We start from the raw sequence: 21794 nt of genomic DNA on the forward strand, positions 1-21794 counted from the left end.
AAGGTCACTTCACTGTTAAGTGAAACTTCAATCCAAGGTTTTCTGATTCCAAAGCCCGTGCTAATAACATCCCCGTGAGCTATGCCTCCATTTATCAATAAGTCAGTTTGCAGGAGATTCTCCAGGGTGGTGTACTTCTACAACTATGCTATTCATCTAATTGGATGCAGGTGTTCTAATGGAGTGTCACTCTGGATGTTTGCATATATTAGGATATGAAAGCTTTCAGCATTTTTTCTCTCTTTTCGAGGAAATTTTATCTCTTTATATTAAATCTGACAATTCCTTCCCTTCATTTTCCCCATCTCCCACCTTTTCTGTATGTGATTAATTCAAAACGGCAGAACTAATCAGTCATTTCTGTGATCGTATCCTCCTATCTCTAACAAGGCTTTCTGCCATTCCCCACACTGCACTGGATGACGCATCTATAGTTTTGGCTCCAGGCCATTTCCGATTACCCAGAAAACAGATCAATTTCTTGTTTTCTTTGGAATTTCCACCCAGCTCACACTGTCTTGTAAGGGTAGACAGACAAATAAAATTTCTTGTTGATAGTGTGTGATTCAATAATAAAATCAAGAGAAATTCTCAGAAAAACGTAGGTAAGTACAGGTGTGCGTGCATGCGCGCGCGTGTGTGTGTGTGGGGGTGGGTGTGTGTGCACGCACGCACGTGCACGTCCGTGCGTGCGTGTGTATTCACAGAGCCATGTAAAATGGATGAAACGGTCTTACAGGGAAGGAACAAAGTCATATTGTCTCTTATCTGGCTTTTAAGGTGATTTTGTTGAGCTAAAAAATCCTATATTCGTGGAAAAGCCTTGCCCTCAGTGTCAGGATCATCCACGATTATTAAAAGAAGGGCTTTAAAGATCTAATTTACTTCTTGTCATGCACTGCTTGCTATTTGCATTCCATTCTGGCTGAACATTGAAATGAGACAAGCCTTTATCACCTTTGTGTCTGGTCACGTCTCCTCCCTAGTCTCCCTGAGCTAGCGCAGCACTGCAGTACCAGGCTACAAAGAGCAGCACAGTGGACGGGGACCGGGGTGGGGTGGGGAGAAACAAATGGGAAGAAAGCAATCTGGTTGGGGCCCTGATAAGATGAAAATGGATTTAATGAAAATGTTTGTATCAGTAGCGAGTTTTTCTTTCATAAAATATTTTCTTTATAATTTCCTAAAATGCAGACACTTAGCCTTAAATACCACAGGGCTATAATATTGGCAACCACGTGAGGACAGCTTGCAGAGGAAGCAGACATAATGGGAAATCGCTGTTATTTCTCAGGTCTTATGAAAAGGAGGGACTCACACAACCTGCATGAAAATTCCAGATAGCAAGTCTCCCTGAATCTGCCCGTGGAGAAACCCAGATATAGATGCTTACAGTTCCGAGGTTGATTCCTAAAACGTATTTGGATTTTTATTTCAGTTTACTCAGATATAACTACAGACTCATCTTGGCAAACAGATGTGTTTAAGGTGAACTTTTTTGTTTCTTCAGTGGCAACAGAAGTAGAATCGAGACTTTGAACTCATTTCCATTTTTATTATGTAGTATGACTTTTGCTTCTTTGTTCTCTCGTAATCAACTTCAGTCCTCATGAAAATACCCTAGTCGATCGTGCCTAACAAGGCTGGATTCTGGGCACCGAATGTTGAGCTGTTTATGAGTGTTATATCCACGTGTGCACCTGACAGACTGTCTCTCGGAGGAGTAACAAATTGGATTTTTCAAGAGCAGGAGAGAGCTGAAAACTCCTTCTAACAAAGTAAATATGATTCCCCTTGTATATGGCTGAATTTTTAAACTGAATTAAAAGTGAATGCCTCATGACACAAGCTAGAGTCATCAGAAAGAAAGAAACTTCCTTTGAGGAAATGCCCTCATGAGATCCAACTGTAGGGCATTTTCTCAACTAGCGATCAATGTGGGAGAGCCCAGACCTCTGTGAGTAGTAACATCCCTGGGTTGGTGGTCCTGGGTTCTTTAAGAAGGCAGGCTGAGCCCCCAAGGGAAAGCAAACCCTTAAGCAGGACTCCTCCATAGCTTCTGCATTATCTCCTGCCTCCACGTTCCTGTCCTGTTGGAGTTCCTGTCCTGACTTCCTTTAATAAAGAGCATCAATGTGGGTGTAAGTCAAAGAAACCCCTTTCTCTACAACTTGCTTTTGGGTTATGGTGTTTTGTTACAGCAATAGAAACCTTAAGACATCCACTATTTATGGTTTTCCACGTTGATCGTTGCTGTAATAAAACACGTTGACTAACGCAATTTAAGAAATAAAAATTACGTTGAGTCCATAGCCAAGAAAGGTAGGGATGAATGTTTGCACTCAGATGACTTTCTTCTTCATATTTAGTCCAGAACCACAGCCCACAGAATGGTTCTGTCCACATTTATGGTGAATATTTTTCTCACCTTATTCTAACCAAGATCATTTCTCATAGATATATCCAGAATCTAACCTAACCTAGCCATTTCCAGACACATTTGTCCTAGGTAATCCTAGGTTCAACAACCAATATTAGTTATAGCAACTACTAAATTGTTTTATGTGTATTATGTAAGATGATGATGCTCTTCTAGAATATTTTTGTAGCACAAATATCTCCCCTCTTCCTTTCCTCTGCTCTCTATACTTATTTCCTTTTTATATGAGGCATGCTTTTGTGCTGTTGCCTGATGCTCATCTGAAATTCAAGAGATCCAGACTTCTCCTGAACTCATGGTTCTCCTGCTTAGCCTCATGATGACTGGAATTACAAGCAAGTGCTACCATGCCTGGCTTCAGCTTTTCTTTCCAATAAATAGTTACTTTAGTAAAATGACATACAGGCTAGTTACAGACTGATTCTAATCAACTTTCACTACAAAGACCATTATAACCAAGGGTGTTGAATTGTCTCCTCCTTATCATCCACAGCAAAGACTAAGAGCCTTGGAAGAGTTTATAGTACTTGTCATCTCAACAAACCAAAGAATCTGCTAGACTGAATAGATGTAATATCCTGTTGATGGAGGCGTGGCCAGCAGATTTGTGATTCTTCTAACAAGGGCATAACGAAGTCAAGGAGGAAGGAAACAGGCAAGAGCAATGCATGTGTACAGGTTGATGTCATTATGCAGGTGAAGGCAGGTACAGAATAGAACGAGGCCTGCCATTGCATGAGAAGGAAGGATGGGCAGGAGAAAAGTTATAGAGAGGCAGAGGAGGCCAGAGCTAAGAGGAGGCAGCGGAGAGAACATGGTGGCAGATGTTAGGATTCCTCTCTGCACATATTACAGGTTGTTATGACCATTCTTAAGGGATGAATGTGTTGTACAGGATTTTGTGCTGTCTAGATGGGCAAATTATATCTTATCAATTGGATCAGAGGATGTTGTGTGATGTGTTCTTTCACGTCGTGACTTGAGTTTAAGAGCGTGTATGGTGGCAGGGCACACCATGAAATTGGGGTGTGTATGCCTGGCGTGGTGGAAACCAGCAAGAAAGCTGTAAGGGGGTGGGGGTGCCGTGGTGGAATGGCCACTGAGATAGATTAGCACTGGTTCCAAAGGCCCGCAGGAGTCAGAACGAGTGAGAGAGCGCGACTGCCAGGGTCCTCGTGGGAGCCAGTTCGGTTCTGCTGCTTTTTTATTTTTACCACAACATCTATCTTCTATTTAAAAGATTAAAAAAAAGACGTGTTTCCAGGATTAATAGTCAAAAGACAGAGTACATAGGATATCTTTTTGTTCAGTGAATAAGAAAATCGTTGTCCAGCAAATGAGTTGGAATGTGCCAAGTAGATACAAGATCTGAAGGGCTTCCGACTGGCCAAATATGGTCACTTTGAACTTAGTATATGCAATAATACTTATATACAAATCACTAAATTATTGATGAGCTATGTTTCACATGGAATTAGAGAGACAGAAAAAAACAGAGGGAATGATGAAAGAAAAAGTAAGATAATTAGTTCTTCTTCATAGTAGAACACAAACTAATCATAGAATAGAGGTAATAACGTTAAACAGAAAACCAGTAGATTATTCACTCCCTAGGGTGAATATTTGATGATTAAGAGACACTTAAGAATCTTAAAAACTCAACTTCCCGGAATATTGCTTCTTATTTACTAAGAGAAAAGTAACAACTTCACTGTGGAAAACCTTTCGGATATGGGTAAAACCTGGGAGAATATATTACATCAAAACATGCCACTTTGATACAAGGACAATTTTGAGCTGAAGAAACTTTTAAAAGAGAGGATGAAAACCGTGCCGTGACCTCCCTCCTCACTGTCCCCTGAAATAGAAAAATAAGTATCACACAGACGATACCTTTCCTAATCCCAGGGGACAGAAACTCCAGTATCATGAAAGACAAGCAACTGACAACCAAAAAATTCTACACCAACAGTCCCTGTTCAAATAAGTCTTATCTTTCTTTTCTCTTCCTTCGTAGTTGAACTGCTTCTCCACAGCTGTGTATCTTTGCTCTACCTCATGTAGACGTGACCAGACTCTGCTGCTTCTTTGGTTCTTCTGTTCCAGCACCACATGAAGCATATTAAATGCATTTCTTGGTTTTGTTCCTTCTAACCTGTTTTAAGTCCACTATGTTCTAAAGCCTACTCACCACCCCCTGCCCCAAAATCCTCTAAAGAAAAAATATAAACCTTTACACTCCCGTGTCCTTGCCTCCATACCTAAATGCTCAAAATTAAAAAAAAAAATCACTGCTATAGAAACAAAGCAAGACACTATTGTGTACCTTCTGATAAAGAGCTGAGGATTTCGGGGGCACTCCTGCCAAAAGTCAATGAACGATTCCTGTATTTTCCAGAGTTGTTGATGTGAAGAGAGCAGTCACATCTTCATGTTGTCCATCTGATGGAGATTTTAGTTTCATGAATTAAAAAGCAAGCACAGCTGGAATGGTGTAAGGCAAAGCAAAGGAGACTCTTCGAAGACTCCTGGCATGGCTGAGTACAATGCCTAAAGGCAAGATAGGAAATGGTAAGGCTTTGAAAGGGATGTCACTAGAAAGACAGTGCTTGGGAGACAACAATGAAGAGTTCAATATTAAGTTCAGTAGACAAGGGGTCTGATAAAGCTTTAACTCTCCTGCTCCATTGAATATTATCTCTTTTGCTATGATGATGAATATTCTAGATCTTTTCAAACACAAGTGACTTCCTTTATGATATATAGTTTATTAAACCTTTTATTTATCATATTTCCATTTCTCTGTCTCACTAGTAAATACGTTGTTCTAGTATCTAGCCACGCTTTCAAATATGTTAGATGTTCATTTTTAACTTGTTCATTTACCTAATCATTTGCACTTGATTTAACTCTAGATCTCAATCTTTGACGAGTTCCTTTCTTATATCAATGCTGATAGTACCTGTCAAAGAAGACTGTATTGTTTCTTCTTTTTCTCCTCTTTTTTTTCTTTTTCTCCTCTTCAATTGTTTAAATGTATTATCTATTATTTATGTAGTGTGGATGTCTGTTGTATACCCAATCTTACCACAAAAAATTCAGAATGCTTCAATTAGGATTTAAAAATTTATCAGAAAAATGTTTTAGATAACAGTTGGAGGAAATAAGATCTTTCAGACATTTAAAGGAGGTAGACAAGTATTTTTTTTCCTGTAGCAACTTACATAGCACCTTCTCCCTAGTACCCTGAAAGTTAATCATCAAGGAGAATTTCCTAGTCCGTTTAAGGTTTTTTTTTCCCTGCAATCAACCCATGTGATATGGTGAGCAATAGGGTCTTATTATCTACTGCTGTCTTAGGGTTTTACTGCTATGAACAGACTCCATGACCAAGGCAACTCTTATAAGGATGACATTGAATTAGGGCTAGTTTATAGGTTCACAGGTTTAGTCCATTATCATCAAGGCATGACAGTGTCCAGACTCAAGTGGAGCTGGAAGGGCTGAGAACTCTACCTTTTCATCTGAAGATTACTAGCAGAACACTGGCTTCCAGGCAGCTAGGATGAGGTTCTTAAAGCCCACACCCACAGTGATACATCTACTCCAATGGGGCCACACCTTCTAATAGTGCCACTCCCTGGGCTGAGCATATACAAACCAGCACAGCAATCAAGAACAATGACAATATGCCTTTATCGTTGGGGTGCCTCGGAGTCTTGTCTGATCAAAATCTAATAGGGAAGTCACATTGTGGTCTTTTCTCGTAAATGGTTCTCTTTCATATGAAGGTCCCAACTTCTTCAGTTCCTTAGTTTTGTTTGTCTAGCATATAATGCTAACTGACATGTAACTGGCAATGGTTTCAAGGGTGGGGAGGTTGTGTTTTCAGAGAGGGAGGACAGCAAAATAATAGCTGTGAAACGAAAGTAGAGGGATACACTACTGAAGCAGAAGTGTTAGCAGGTAGTGAAGTGATTAAGATGGGGACAGGAGGGAGCAGCAGAAGGCTTAATCACTCAAGTGTGCTTAGAGAAACTACTGGGAAACATGATAAAGTTAAAACATAGAAGAAGAAGGGATTTTAAAAAAAACTATGAGATATGAAATAACAGGGGGGAATTATGGGCATTACAGGGTTGTTTGGGGATGGGTCAGAACAGAGGAGGGAAGGACATGTTAATTAAAATTGAGGGCATACAAAGAAGCTTTTTGAAGCCCTACCTGTTTGCAAGACAATTAAAACTGTATTAAGGATTTTAAACTACTCTGTATTATAAATCAAGTTGTTCTCAGAAGACATGGATTATTAAATAGAAACCTATTTTGATCTAGAGTAAATATATCCTAGAGTAAATGTGCCCTTACAGAATGGTAAAGTAAGAAGACATCAAATGTCCCCTATAAAGAAGTAGTTAGCTTACACTATTGTTCTTCCAATGGGGTTGCAATCCTCTTCAGCTTCTTAAGTCCTTCCTCTGTCTCTTCCATAGGGGTTCCTGACCTCAATTCAATGGTATCTGCATATGGCGTTTGCATATGCAATACGGCCTCAGTAAATAGTATCCCAAGTTGAGCCTGTCACGAACTGCCAGAGACTAAGCCAAAACCCAAGGAACAAGCATAGGATGGTTTATTACTCTGAACACATGTATAACAGAGGACTGCCTTGTATGACCTCAATGGGAGAGGATGCACTTAATCCTATGGAAACTAGGAAAGAGGGATGCTCATGGCGGTAAGGTAGGTGTGGGTGGGCAGGTGGGGGAGCACCCTCTCAGAAGCAAGGAGAATGGGGTGAAGAACTCAGAGTAGGAAGGGGGCAACTTTTGGAATATAAATAAATAAAATAATTTAATAAAAACAAAAAAGAATTTTACATTAATAATACTTATCTGTTAGTGAAATTTTTTACAAAAGATTTATAAGATCTTTAATTTAGTAATATTTTAGATATTGTCAATAAGATTTAACTCATTTGACTTTTTTAATAAACTGAAATCAATACTATAAAAGGGAAAAAGAAAAGAAAACATATTTATACCCTTTGTTGAATGTGCTTCAGCCTGTCTTTGTCAGTCTCTGTCTTACCGAGATGGCAACAGAGCCCTAAAGCAAAGTCGTGAGTGGTCAGCACAACTGTTTTTCTTGATTGTCACAGTATGAACTAACAATACCAAGTTTATCTTCATGCTATTATCTCATTAATTAAAAAATCACACTCAATATCTTAATATCTCTTTACAACAGCGAAGGAAAAATTATTGCACAGAATTGCATGCATATTCTACAGGATCCTGTCTTCTTATTTTTTATTTCACTTTACAAAGTGTTACGAAGTCTCTATGTAAATTTTGACATCGGTTTCCAGCCAGATCGATTCCAAATAGTGGTCAAGGGATTTCCCCAGCAGCAGTAGTAGACCATGCTGCTCTTCCTTAATGTGTTTTAGTTCATCCAAAGTTCTGTTTCCTTAGTTGGGTTTAGTTTTATTCTCTGTATGGCCAACCTTCAGGAAGAGGGAAAAAACAGAATTAGATTTCAGACTTTTCCAACTGTCAGTTTTGTACTCAAACAAACTAGGCATTACTGTCCCTCAGAAGGAAAGCTGCCTCTCACATATAAAGACTCATGTCTTGGAAGGTTCCGTATCTTCAAAGGTTGTTTTGAAATGTTGATGTACCATATACGTAAAAAACTCTCCAGGCAGATTAAATGCATATATAAATCTATAATAGCCCACTGACTCCAGTTGGCAGAGTTATAGCTTTGGGATAAGAGGCAAAACACTTCCCAAAGAAGTTGGAGACTCCTTTTTTGTCTTGCTGCCAAGTCTTCCCTGCTGACTCTCACACACTGACTAATGCGTATACTTGTAAGGATCCAGGCAATGGTCTTCACCGCCCTCGGGGTGAGAAGACTTGCTTCTCCAGCCTCTCTGAATTCTAGACTGCACACGTTTTAGCCTCTGCTACACTTCTAAGATCTTCTAATGTGTGAGCATTAGCAAAATGGATGCTCGGAAGCTCTTAATTCACATCCAATAATGTTAAATATAAAATATATTTGATAATTTTTAAATGTTGAAACACACATACCATATTCTTTAGAAATAAGAAGAAAAGATATAAAGCCCTCATTTATTTAGTTATTTTAATCTTACTCAAACAAAATTCTTATCACAGATCCCTTTTTATTTTAATGATCAGCATAAGTAATGTAGACTTTGCCCTCTTCTGTATTAATGAAACATTGGGACTCTGAAATTCCCTTCTCTTCTTAATGACCTCCAACTTCTGTCAAGACCTTTTTAACCCTATTTTGTAGTAATTCACACTATCATTGTCGTTTACTATTGAAAAATCTTCCATTATACAATTAAAGTACAATGTATTTATCTATTATACTGATTATGAACAGTTGGGCTGTTTCTTGTTTTAAAACGCTAATTAAAGTAAATAAAATGATTCAGAAAATGAACTTTTCTGTACATGATCTCCTGTTGCCACAAAACTTAATTTCTATTATTTGTGTAAATATCAGCAGACTCATCATGCCCATGTTTAATGATACTGCTAATTCTTTTCCTAATGCCAGTTATTGAATTAATTTGTTTATTCAATTTATTTACCATTTAATTAATTTATATACTTTTTGAGCTATCTATTTGATTCATGCATTTACTAATACTTAGCATTTTCAGCTGTTTAAAACTGAGGTTAGGGGCAGCAGAGCGATTTAGCAATGGTGCTCACTCCTTAGTGGCCTGAGTTAGGCCCTCCTACATTACTGAAAGGCTGACGGAGAGAAAGAAATCCATAAAACTTTCTGACTTCTACCCATGCACTGTGGTGTGTGTGCCCATGCAAACCATCAGTGTACACACACACACACACAATATAAAGTTCATGTTCATTTTCTGGGGATACAATGCTATGTCGAGTGGCTTAAGTTTATACTGAATTGGGGAACACTACATCCGATTAAGTTTTCATAAGGCTACTGGAAAATTTGATATTTGTTTTTGTATAAGTAATTGTTAGTATTTTATCCCATTATTAATTATTATTTTCTTGATTAGTTCTTTGGAGATGTATATATGTACATATATTGCTGATAAGAATAGTATTGAGTAAATACTATGTATATACTAACAAAAGATATATTATACCACATATTATGCCATACACAAAGTATTATTGAATTGTCCTACTATAAATAATCGTTCTGCTTCCTGTTTTGATCTACTTCACTTATATTTTTTGGAGATTGTGCTTTAATCTATTTCTCCCTCTTTTCCCTCTCTCCAAACCCCTCATACATCCCCCTCAAACTCATGGCCTCTTGGTCAGCAATTGTTACTGCATGCAGGGAAATTTTCTTCCCATGTGTTTTGTTGTAGTCGGAATTCATTTCTGAATGAAGCATCACCGGGGATCTAAGCCAACAGCTTCCAAACACAGCTAAGAGAATTAGCATGATTGAGAATATTATTATGAGTTCAATGTGTAGAAAAATCAGGTGACAATAAAGATATATGTACATAGCAGTGGTAATTTTATGGGACCAATTGTTGAGGATCTGAAGAAGAAAGCTTTACTTACTAAAATATTTATTTTTTCTGTAAATAACACACTATATTTAAATTTAAAATCTGTAGTAGCTTCATGCAAGTAATTTTCTTGTGGAGTAACATTTTAATTGTATTATTCTTCATTGTGGGAATGGACACAAGAAATAGCCCCATGAATATGAATAAGTAATCAGCCCAAGATTATGACCATAGATTCCTCTAGTTACAAGCTATTAAATAGTTTTGTAAGACTCAAGGATGCATATAGGTACATTTTTGACTCAATAAGATTAAAGTCACTGAGTATTTATTAACAAAAACTATTTTAGAATACACATGCTTTTTAATGTAATTAACTCCCTTTGATTTGGAAAGAATAAATACCCATTTTTGAGGTACAACTCATATCCAAAGAGTTGATTAATTGTCCTGGCTAGATTTTGCTCTAATGATTAAAAACTGACCAACACAATACGTAGGATTTCCACATAAGAAAAACTTCACAACTGAATTCATATCAAAGTGGTTAAAATTTGCTATTATTAACATTTCAATAATATTTTATATGTCTTTTAAATTTTTTTCCATCCAATCATTTTGATATACTACGTCTCAACCTGTGAGGCTTTAAACTAAGACATGTTGTCTTGGTGCTCTGGAATTTGACTTGACAAATATTGTCCCTAAAATCTTACCAGGACCTGTAAAGGCAGACATGACTTTAATCGTCTGTACTCCAGGATTTCAGTAGGAAACCACTGCCATTTGCACTCTAGGCTAATGACAAGCTGGATGTTTGCATGAGAGCCTGTATGTTCTCACACTGCTTTCTGAAACAAGTAATAATCAGTCTGTCATCAATGTCATGCTGCAATCAGGCTCTGACAAGGTTGGCAAATAACTTGAAAAGAACTACTCATTCCTGAACACTGCCGATCAAAACCAGACCTGAACAAAAACTCCAACTCTACTAAATGTCAGCTGTGCAGACTTAAGGACATGCTATGCAGAGGCAGAAAAAATAGCAGAGAGAACAGACAGGCCCTACCTCCACTCTCCACTTCCTTCTCCCCCCACTATTCATTCTCATTCTCTCTCTCTCTCTCTCTCTCTCTCTCTCTCTCTCTCTCTCTCTCTCTCTCTCTCTCTCCTCTCTCTCTCTCCTCTCTCTCTCTCTCCTCTCTCTCTCTCTCCTCTCTCTCTCTCTCCTCTCTCTCTCTCTCCTCTCTCTCTCTCTCTCTCTCTCTCTCTCTCTCTCTCTCTCTCTCTCTCTCTCTCTCTCTCTCCTCTCTCTCTCTCTCTCTCTCTCTCTCTCTCTCTCTCTCTCTCTCTCAGATTTTCTCAGCTGCCAACCTAACATTAAAAAAACCATGATCAACTACCTGAAAGGCCCCTGATTGGGAGTGCTACTTTTGGTAGTCTGAAGACCATAGGAAGCACACACCCATTCTTCCTATAGTTTGTTCTCTCAGTTCACAGGCTGGGGCAGGCAAAATCCACACAGTCTCACTAAGGAGGAGTTTGTAGACACAAGGTGTCATTTTCCTCTTTCCCTCATCTCAGTTCTGACTATATAGAAGGAAAATGCTGCTGATAGTGCATTAAGGTGGGAAGGGGTAGGTGGTTGAGTGGGGGAACCCCCTCATAGAATAAGGGGGAGGGAGGATGGGATAGAGGGATTATGGACAGGAAACCAGAAAAGGGGATAACAAATGGGGATAAAAAATCCAATAAAAAAATAAACAAGTTAAGAATATATTTAATACTTTAGGAAGAAAGTTCTTTGGAAGAAGAATGTTTTCAGTATCAAATGTTAACAGTTTTGCTCAAAGTGTCAGTCTACTTTTGAAGTTTATGTTTTAATGGACATCCGGACAGTCATTTCATATGGAGACTTACAGACTGATGAATCTGCCTAAGACCAAGGCCAGACAGAATCCAAGCATGAAGGAGGGAGGTGAACACCATGCCCCATCCCTACCCGAGAAGCTACTGGGAGCTGCTGGGATAATGAGCATTATCTCCCCTGAGATATTAGCCGTGGTCCAGTGGAAGGCCACATATCGGGAATTTGGTCCTGATGGTTAAAAAGCAAAGGAAGATGCAAAGTCGGGTGGGTAAAGAAGGGGAGGTAACACAGATATGGGAGGCATTGGAGTATGGAAGCAAAACTGATCAAAACACATTACATGAAATCTTAGTTCATGCCCAGGGCAAGAAAACAGATCTGAGTGCATATTTTATTCACTGTTAATTTTGCCTTAGCATAAGAGAATAATTTAATCCATAGCTATTGTAATGTGCAGTAGATAGAACCTCAATCATCAGTTGTTCAGGGACGTAAGTCAGTCAAAGACTATATGTCAACACAATAAAAACAAACATATCACCAACATAAAGTTTACATAAAGGAGATATAAAACACACTAAAGAAGCCAGTTCATGTCAGTGGAACTTTTTGTAACTAGGAGCCAAATAATATTAAAATAAATGTTCAATAAAGTATTTACTTTATGAATATATATTGAACATCGCACTGTGGACTCTGGACAATGTTGAATATCAGTGAAAAGCATGGAAGAATTAACCTCTGTTTATTATTTAATGATCTGGTTAGAGAGAAGATGCTTAAATAGGTGAACGCTCTGGTGGTTTGAATAAAAATTACCGCCATTGGCTCATATACCTGAATGCTTGCTTACCAGGGAGCGGCACTGTGCAAGGATTCGGAGGTGAGGATATATTAGAGGAAGTTTGTCACTGGGAATGGGATCCATGTTACCTCAGAGTCTCTCTTTCCCTGGTGCTCATAGATCCAGATGTAGAACTTCCAGCTTTATTTCTCCAGCACCATGTCTGTCTGGATGTTACCGTAATCCCCATAATCCCTACCATGATGACAAGGTAGGGAATCTCTGAAACTACAAGCAAGCACCAATAAATGCCGTTTGTAAGCATTGTTATGTTCACGGTCTCTCCTCAAAGCAATAGACCACTGACTGAGGCAAACACACTGTAGTAACTTTGTGAAAACTCACACTGAACACATCAAAATCCGGGATACAACAAATATTCACATGGCATAGAAACATTGACCTACCATCTGACTTTCCCAGTATTCTGCGAACATCTTTTACCATGATATAAATCCCAGAAGCACAACCTGAAGACATTTCTGAAGCTTCGGAGACCATGCTCCAATATGTCTAGGCTGCTGTCACCACTTACTTCGTCTGTCTAGAGCTGCCAGTCAACTGTCTCCCTGTTATTGGCTGTCTTCATTGAGTCTGTTCCTTCTAGTCAATTAGTCATTTTTACCTCAAAATCCACAGAACATACACTCATTTTTTCCTACAACAGCTTACTTGAGATTGTATATTGTTTAACAAACTAAGCAGACACCTTAATGATTCCATTAAGGAATAGAAATGCAGAGCAAAATTTAAAGCTGGCTTTAAAGGAGCATGCCTCTGACAAGTTGTCACTTGTGCCTGTTCTCTATGTTTTATTCCAAGACCCTTGTGTCTTCTGTAATCTAACACCTATCTCTCACAACTACGAAATCCCCTCTCTGATTTCTTCACTGTAGATCCCCAAAACAGTTAATATGGCAACATTTGAGAAGCATTGTGCTACTCAGAAAGAACCCAGACTTCTATGTACTTGATAGATCTCTTTAAACCCCTCTTGAACCACACACGCTAGAGGATCTGCTCTCTCAGCCTTTGGGTTTGTAACTCAAATTCACTGGAGAAGAAAACAAAGAACAACCTTATAGCAAGACTATGCAGACCTGGACACAAGTAGCAGTTCTTTATAGGAATCTTTATGCTTCCAATGATAAAGCCTAGTGAATGTTGAATTTTGCTTCAAAATATGCTGAGACCATTTCATTTTTGACATTCATCACTCAGACAGACTCTAAATGTACCAGGATATTTGAACATCTGAACAGTCACTACTTTTCTGTAGCTTGATAAACTGAAATAAATAACACTCTACAAAGCCCAGTACTCTTTGTAGAAAAGTTTATAATTATCATTGTTAGAGCCCATTATGATAAAGAAAAATTTTATAATTTACATTGTTAAAATTGTACATTTTTACATAATAACAAAACTAAATTTAGCCACTTTCATGCATCATTCAAAAAGAAACCTTTACAGATTCCAATATGTCGTGTGGAAATCTATCCAAGTTATTTCTAACTTCTAGAATTAACATTGCTTATCTGTTCATGATAATACACCAAAAATTAAGTGGACTTAGCATTATCACTAAAGCAGTTCTTCTTTGTAGAAATGAAAACTGTAGTTGTATTTTAAACGTCTTAAACAAGTCCTTAGAAATACTCTAAAATGTAGGACATAAGTCATTTTGGGTATTGTGTTTTTCAACTTCATTTCAATAGCTCTTTGGGCTTTTAAAACTCTTTAGATAACCAGCTGTTTTAGGAGACTCAGAAGTAATTAGGTGCACAATCAAGAGTGGAGGTCTGTGGCAATCTTCTAGAGACCTCCTGGATGCACATCATTCTTCTAAGTCATTTTCTCAAAAAAATATCTGTTGAACATCTGAGAAGACGCTGTGTTGGGACTCAGTGTCCATAATGAACTAGAGAGGCAAGTATTGACCTTTAGAGAACTACATAGTAAAACAAGAGAAAATAATGGCCAAGGAAAGCATCGTTTAGTTAATTAGTTCATTAACTGCACCTTGTTCTTTGTGCAATGAAGAAGATAAAGTTTTACACTCGTGTATAAAAATTATTATAAAAATTTTTATAATTAATTTTTATTTTCATCTTTGAAATGTGAATAAGACATTATTTAGTTATAACATTTCTCTCTTCCCTTTCCTCCCATCAAATGCTCTCACATACTCCTCTGCAATCTTCTTAATTTGTGACCCCTTTTTATTAATTGTTATTGAACACATATGTGGATATGTATATGCATATATATTCCTAAATCTAACCTGTTTGGTCCATATAATTCTGACTCTTTGGCACTGGAAAAGAAATTGCTGTGCTATTCCTTAGGGAGGCCTGCTTCTCTTATTCCCAGCTTTCCTCAGTTGCCTATAATTCTTTGTGCTGTGTCGAGGTCTTGTGGGCTCTATTTAATCCAGTTTGGCCTGTTCATAGGTGTCATCCCTGTTCAGCTCACATCTGGGTATTTATGTTGGTGAGACATTCTGGGTGCAGCTTTTGATATATTACTAGGGGAACAATCTCAGCAAATTCCAGATCCGCAGGATCTTGTGATTGCCCTGATTCCTTTTCTATAATTTCTTACATATAAATAATATTAAAGTTTACACCTGATGGTCTAGGCCTACAAGTGACTTCTGATGTTTACAAGCTTCTGTTGTACAAACTTTGTTCCTTGATTTAAAACTATTGGTTAAATAAAATTGGCTACAGCCAATTAATGGAAGGATTAGAGGTAGGTGGGTTGGGAGTGACCGATTGGAGGAGGAGAGACAAGGAGGAAGAGGGAGAGATAGATAGATGATAGATAGAAAGATAGATAGATAGATAGATAGATAGATAGATAGATAGATGATAGATAGATAGATAGATAGATAGATAGATAGATAGATAGATAGATAGATAGATGCCTTCATGATGGGACATGGACAATGAGCAAATAGCCAGTTGAAACAGTATCTGGGGTACACTGCTGTGAAGGTAGCCAGGCCAGAGTTAGAAGAGTAGATTAGGGGTTACCCAGAGTAATTGTCAAAGCCAAATAAAATAATCATAGTCTGAGTCTCATTTATTTGTAAGCCAGTTGGGAATAAACTTAAATTGCCTATAATACTTGTAATATTCTTTAATCAGTTTTTTCCTCATTATTCTCTTATCCCCTTCTACAACCTGCCAAACTCTATCATCTCAAGGTTTCCTCCTACTTCTGGATGTGTTTTGTGTAGACTTGTCTGCATGAGTATGAAGTTATTTGGTTGAATGGGGACAGTGTTCTCTTCCCTGAAAAGTGTGACTCCCCTTTATTCTACAGCTTTTAATAAATATTTGTGGCTCCTATGGGAAGAGTGGGAGTCTTATGAATACTTGTCCCACCCGTGATAAAATCTTGGTCCAGCCCATCTTGTGCAGGTATTATACAGGTCACCGTTCCTTCTCTTAGTTCATGTATGCATCAATCATGCCATGTTCTAAAGATATCAATTTATAGAATTCATTTTTCACCCATGAGCTCTTACATTCTCTGCCCTCCTCCTATCATGCAATCAATCCACAGTGTTTCTTCAGGTTTGTTGGAATAGTGTAGATTACCATGTAGGTTACAGCATTCACAAGTTACCTAGTTTTAGCACATCGACCAGTTATGAAACATTACATTAGATATCACATACTATAAACAGATCCTTCTCAGAGTGAAGCTAGCAACTGGACTGAAAAATGGGTAGAAACATTTAGAGATCGTTCTGCAAACAAGCTCATTTAGTGAAAACAAATACAAAACAAAACAAACAAAAACAAAAACTCACTGAACTTATTCAGAGACTGTCCTTTGCAACTACATTTATGGTAACAGGTACTAGCTCCTTCTTTGGAGTATGTTTGCAACTATTTAGAAAGTAAATGGTTATAACTAGCATGCAGTAATTACACCAGTAGGCACACCTTCCCTGGTAGGTGTCTTATACTTCTTAAATACATTCAAAATATCTCAACCTCAAAAAACTGTCAATTAAAATGACAAAACACAATATTTTGAACTTACTAAAAATTCCTAAGGGTTGTAGGATACAACAAGAAAAAGTAAAGAAAAGGACATTTTAATTATGAGAATATATGGATGTACAGGTATGCAAAGAAATATGGCAAACTCTTTCGATGTATAGAAATAACATTTCACTTAATTTAGAAATGGGGATATTTTTATTAGTCTATTCTTTGTAAAAATATTATTACACAAAAGGGTATAAATTATAACTCTAAACACTCTTCAATTAAAGAGTCAGCTTTTAAATTATACTATAAAAATAAAATACATAAGTAACTAGAACCATAAGATAGAATAAAAACATAATTTTTTGTTTACTAATTATATGATGCTATAAATAAGACAGTGTTAAGTTAAAACAGTTGATTATGGGATTTGTATAACATACAAATGATATTTAAACATTTTGTTTGTATATGTTTAAAAGAACCTTTGAAAGATCAGGAGAGATGTTTCCAATGCACATTTCTTTTTATTCTTTTAAAATGTAGAATTATGCAAATATTCTTTTTAAATATTTAATTTTAATAACTTATTAATATATTCACATTTAATATTTTAAGACACACCTTTTGATACAAATAAAATTCCCAGTTGAATCTAAGATCCTCATTACCACTTTTATAATCTGTAAGTTTGAACAGGATAGTTCTTGAAATATTCATTGATTATGTCAGATTCAACTATAAAATTATACATCAAAATGTAATGGCTTCAATATATTATGCTCTTGAGATATAGATGAAAATAATGACCTGAATGTAATGGAAGAATCAGATATTTATGTATTAAAGATGAACTGTGATTAATGACATCAGTAAAAACAAACTCTAATAATATTTCAAAATTATTTCAGTATTCCAAAAAAATAATTGGATTTACATAGTAAAAAAGAGTCTTCAATCATATCATTTCCAAACTCTAACTTATTTTACACAAATTTCTCAAATATGACTGTGACTTTATGACTGGCCTCTACCAAATAAAACTATCCTAACAGATCATTTGCAAGAGACTCTAAATGAAAACGCCATTAAATTTTACTTAATATATAATGGCTGACCCATCGCTTCAGCCCCTTAATATATTCGTTGTTTGCTTATTCTTTGTCTATTTATTTCACTAAATCTTCTTTGCCATGGAAAATTGATATTTATCTGATAAATCATATCAAATGACATCACCTCACCAGTAGGTATATTAATTATTTTATAGGAACTCTTCACAAGGCACAGGGTGGTAGGAAATGGATGGGAGAGAAGGGGAAGAAAGGATAGAGAAGGGAGTGGAAAGGAGGGATGAGGGTGGGGGAGGAGAAGAAAGAGTTTGGAAGAAGAGGAGGAAAGGGAGAGGATTAAGGAGAAGAAGAGGGGGAAAGGGGGAGAAGAGAAAGGGAGGCGAGGCAAGAGGAAGGAGAAGGAAAGGGAAGGGAAGAACACAGAATGGATGGAGGAGAGGAAGAAGAAGAAAAAAGTATAGGAAAATATTGAGGAGAAACAAAATAGGGTGGAGGAAGTTCAAGAAGAAAACAAAGGAACAGAAAAGGCAGAGGAAGACCTGCTGTTGTTTGCTACTTCACCAGCTAATGAGGCCACTGGTTAGCTTTCAGTGAACAGTACACATCTCTGTTACAGTTGTTCAGATATCCATCAGCCTGAAATGCATAGGAAAGAAAATGCTCACCCAAACAAATCAAACATAAAATTTCAAGATAGAAATGTAGAGTTGGAGATCTGGAGGGCACAGAGAAGATGTAAGGGATCACACATTATCAAATATGTTTGTGATTCCTTTTGTCCTCAAAGTGCACATACAATCTGTAGGGTTCCATCTTGCTTAGGGCCTGGAAGGGGAGGATACAAGCAACACAAACCCTGCTCTTGTTACAAGGCCTGGACAGAAGCTCTTTCAAGAAAGGCCCCTGAACCTCACACAACTTCCATCACGCTTGCTCTGCTTCCGCTAGTAAGAAAGTTTCCCTGAGGACCCAGCTATTATATTCCTGGGTACATACCCAGAAGATGCCCCAACCCATAACAAGGACACATGCTCCACTATGTTCATAGCAACCTTATTTATTATAGCCAGAAATTGGAAAGAACCCAAATGTCCTTCAATAGAGGAATGGATACAGAAAATGTGGTACATTTACACAATGGAATACTACTTACCTATTAAAAACAATGACCTCATGAAATTCTTAGGCAAATCGATGGAAATAGAAAATATAGGCACTCATTGATAAGTGGATATGAGCTCAAAAGCTTGGAATACCCAAGATACAACTCACAAACCACATGAAGCTCAAGAAGAAAGAAGACCAAAGTATGCATGCTTCAGACCTTCTTAGAAGGGGGGAACAAAAATACTCACAAGAGGAAATACTGAGACAAAGTGTGGAGCAGACACTGAAAGGTTATCCAGAGACTGTCCCACATGGGGATGCATCCCATATACAGCCACCAAACCCAGTCACTATTGTAGATGCCAAGAAGTGCATGCTGATAAGGAGCCTGATATAGCTGTCTCCTGAGATGCTCTGCCAGAGCATGGCAAATTCAGAGGCAGATGCTTTCAGCCAACCACTGAACTGAGAACAGGGTCACCAGTGGAGGAGTTAGAGAAAGGATTGAAGTAGCTGAAGGGGTTTGCAACCCCATAAGAAGGATAACAATATCAACCAACCAGACCCCCCAGAGTGCCCAGGGACTAAACCACCATCCCAAGAGAACAAAGGAATGGACCTATGGCTCTATCCTCATGTGTAGCAGAGGATGGCTTCCTATGGCATCAATGGGAGGAAAGGCTCTTGGTCCTGTCAAGGCTGGATGCCCCAGTGTAGGGGAATGTCATGGTGGGGAGGTGGGAGGGAGTTGTTGGGTAGGTAAGAGAGCACCCTCATGGAAGCAGGGCTTGGGGGTGAGATAGCAGGTTTCTGGAGGGAAAACTGGGAAATGGAATAACACTTAAAATGTAAATTAATAAATGCAATTAAAAAATTCCTACCCTTCATTAGCTGATTTTAGCTGATCACTTTCTTGGGATTCAGAAAACACACACATCTCAGTGGAGGCATAAGTGATTTTAAAAACTTTTCCGTTTCAGCTCTGAGATTACAACCCCATGTTTTCCATTTATTTTCTGCACTTGAAAAAAATAAAAATTAAATCTGTTACTTCAGATTCACTAGATCAAAAAATTTTCTCATCGCATCTGACAATGAAATTTGCATACTTTTAGCCTACACATGATGATCTGACAATTTCATTCATCCCCCATAAATGCTTGTAGTAGCAGTGGAGACAATTAAGTCTCCCTCTGTACAGTATTTGTTCGTAGGAGAACAAGCAGTTCTTTCCTTTAGACACAGCACCCCCTCCATTCAGACTTGACTGCAGAGCTGTACCAAATGCCCCTGATAGTGAGTAAAAGACAGTCATTTGTAAGCCTTCTCTCTTTCATTATGCCTGGGATAAAAACCAGCTTTGGCTAATTCTGATAATGATGTTATCTCACTCTCCAAACAGGGAAAATGATGGGGAAGAGGGGAGGCAGGAGTTCTGAGAAGCGTCCCCTGGTTATTGTTGCCAGGGTAACTGCTGCTAGGCATCTTCCAAGTAGTCATTGTCTGTCACACTCCGGGTATAATTCACAGACATGCAACACATGTGAGTAGGTCTCAAAAAAAAAAATTAAACGAGGAGCCTAAGGATTCATGTAAATAAGTTAGATAATTTAAGCAGGCACAAGGAAAACTGCAGGGCTCATATTAATATCTAGGAAAAGAGAGATGGGCATGAAAAGAATATGCCTTTTGCAATATGTGATGCTGCTTTGCTTCATATTACACAAGTAATATTTACGTGAACGCCTGCTTACTTCAATAACAGTCCTCTCTAATGATGTTGAGACTAAGTTTACTTAAACATGTAGATGATACTCACCTTTCACAATCCTCAATATCAAAAAGAAGATTTTACGATACTCTATTTTTGTCAGACTAACTTAGAATTCAGTTTGGCTTATTTAATGTCCGAAAACAGCCAAAAGCCCTAAAATAGAATTAGCTAAATTTAAGTTACTACACTCTTTCTTCTGTCTTCCTTTCTCAGAGCCAGTGTTTTTGTGCAATCTTTGCAAACACTGACCATTGATTTTGATGCTATAGGAAAGTTCTCTTACAGATTATCTTTTGTAAAAGAACGCACTGCTGTTTCAATATAGCAGAAAGGTAGCCTTTAAGGTATTTCTCATCAATACATAAAGCCTCACCTTAGTATTTGCCATCAGCAACCAAATGTCCTCCACATAAGTACACACAAATGAACCAAATTTAGAAAACAGCCTTAACGTCAAATGCATTTGGAGTGATCCTGAGAATAAGAATAAAGAGTTTAAAAACAAATTACAGTGTATGATTATAGACAATACATTGAAGAAGAGGGCATACAATTTGCAAAAGGAATGCATGATAATCACACCAAAGCCTTTCCATACTGTTTGAATTTTTGAAGTCCTTCCTCTCATGAAAGTCAAATATACACTCCCCTATAACCAAAAATAATAAAATAGATACCAATATCAATAAGAAGAGGAAGACTTAGTTATTAGGCTTACAACTGTAGATTAGTTCAATCTCCCTGTCGAACTGTTTGACATGATGTTTATAACTGAACCAGCCAAATTTGTTTATCAAATATTTAGTACCTGGAACCCAGGAAAGGAATGCTAGCTCAATAATATTTATAATGAAAGTGATGAATGGTTTTGTCTAAATATATCATATGTACTCAGACTGTGCATACTCTCTGCAGATTAACACATTTGATGCTCACTTCTTAAGCTACTTAATTAAGTTATTCCTGTGTGCATAATAAGTAATTAAGACATATGAAAGCCTCCTCAAGGGCTTGAGACCACATATGAACAATAATGTCAACCAACCAGAGCTTCCAGGGACTAAGTCACTACCCAAAGACTAAACATGGACTGACCCTGGGCTCCAACCTCATAGGTAGCAATGAAT

General features: G+C 37.6%; 1 long non-coding RNA gene across 1 annotated transcript; it reads right to left on the reverse strand.

Annotated features, from left to right (window-relative positions):
• Window positions 1-7059: 7059 nt before the first annotated feature.
• On the reverse strand, window positions 7060-20344 carry LOC108352294 (uncharacterized). Its single transcript, XR_015633719.1, has 3 exons — window positions 20003-20344; window positions 19775-19909; window positions 7060-7949 (listed from the first exon to the last, which is right to left on the reverse strand). It is a non-coding gene; the product is annotated as an uncharacterized LOC108352294 (long non-coding RNA).
• Between the last annotated feature and the right edge of the window lie 1450 nt (window positions 20345-21794).

Source organism: Rattus norvegicus, chromosome 11 (genome assembly GCF_021556685.1).
Source record: "Rattus norvegicus strain SHRSP/BbbUtx chromosome 11, alternate assembly SHRSP_T2T, whole genome shotgun sequence".
NCBI classification, from domain to species: Eukaryota; Metazoa; Chordata; class Mammalia; order Rodentia; family Muridae; genus Rattus; species Rattus norvegicus.